General features: G+C 43.0%; 1 pseudogene; it reads left to right on the top strand.

The window, feature by feature from the left end:
* Positions 1-566, top strand: part of LOC102815534 — a 10,232-nt pseudogene extending 9,666 nt beyond the window's left edge.
* The last annotated feature ends 570 nt before the right edge of the window (positions 567-1,136 follow it).

Below are 1,136 nucleotides of genomic sequence, written 5' to 3' on the forward strand. Positions count from 1 at the left end.
GAATTAAATATTTACTGGTTTTGTTTTTATAGACATCTTTTCTGGTTGGGTAGAGGTTTTCCCCCACCAGAACTAAGAACTTCAGAAATAGTGAAATCCTCTTGAAAGAGATTAACTCCAAGTTTGGACTTCCAAAAGTGTCCATAGTAACAACGGAGCAGCAACACCTACAGATAAAATGGAGATTGCATTCAACATGGAGGTTCGAGAGAATGAACCATACTCTAAAGAGACAAATGACAAAACTGTCAGGAAATTTATCTACATTGGGACCAGGTGTTGCCTTAGCCCTGGTTTGAATTCAGGTAGCCCCTAGAAGCAGGCTTAAATTGAGCCCTTATAAAGTTGTATACAGTAAACTTCCCAGGCAGCTTCCCTCAACCCTCGACCTCAACCAAGATTTGAAGGTGCAGCGGTATGCGCAACACCTCCACCACACACTTTCTATTATTTGTAAAATTGCTCTTCCCAGTTCTGCTTCCTTCCCTACAGATAATCTAACCCCTTCTAGCCTGAAGATCATATTCTGCTCAGAACATAGAAAGACGGACCTGAAAACCAGTTAGGAAAAAGTGGACTGGACCTTGGAAGTCCTTCTAGCCTCCCCGTCAGCTGTCAAGTTAGCTGGACTCAAAACTTGGACACAATGGGACTCTCACAAGACACTAATACTTTCAACGGGATGAAAACATTTGGATCTATTTAGCTCAGAGTGTAATAAATGTATCTGATTTGTTTTTCCTTTTGGGAGGGCATCCAGAAGCATCTGCAGAGTTTACTGAGGACAAAGTTTAACTAGAACAAGAAATTATCCCAAGCCCAGCAGCCAAGGTAGAAGGAGTCCCCACCTGGATTCACCATAGCAGACTGGAGAAACCTTCATCTCCATGGGAAGCTGAAACTGACCATACCAATCCTTACAAGGTAACACTGAGACATACAACCCACCCTGCTTCAACCACAAACCAGGAGTTGGCTGATCTGCGCATGGCCGAAGCAGGAGGATGTCCACCATGGGACTCATTTTAGTTAGACTTTGGGGTGTGGAAAAGGTAGAGATCTGTATAATCTATATACCCACACCACCAAGGTGGGTCAAACAGTAACCACACTACTCTTCTATAGTTGCTATAAAT

Source organism: Chrysochloris asiatica, unplaced genomic scaffold, assembly GCF_000296735.1.
Source record: "Chrysochloris asiatica unplaced genomic scaffold, ChrAsi1.0 scaffold00033, whole genome shotgun sequence".
Classification (NCBI taxonomy): Eukaryota; Metazoa; Chordata; class Mammalia; order Afrosoricida; family Chrysochloridae; genus Chrysochloris; species Chrysochloris asiatica.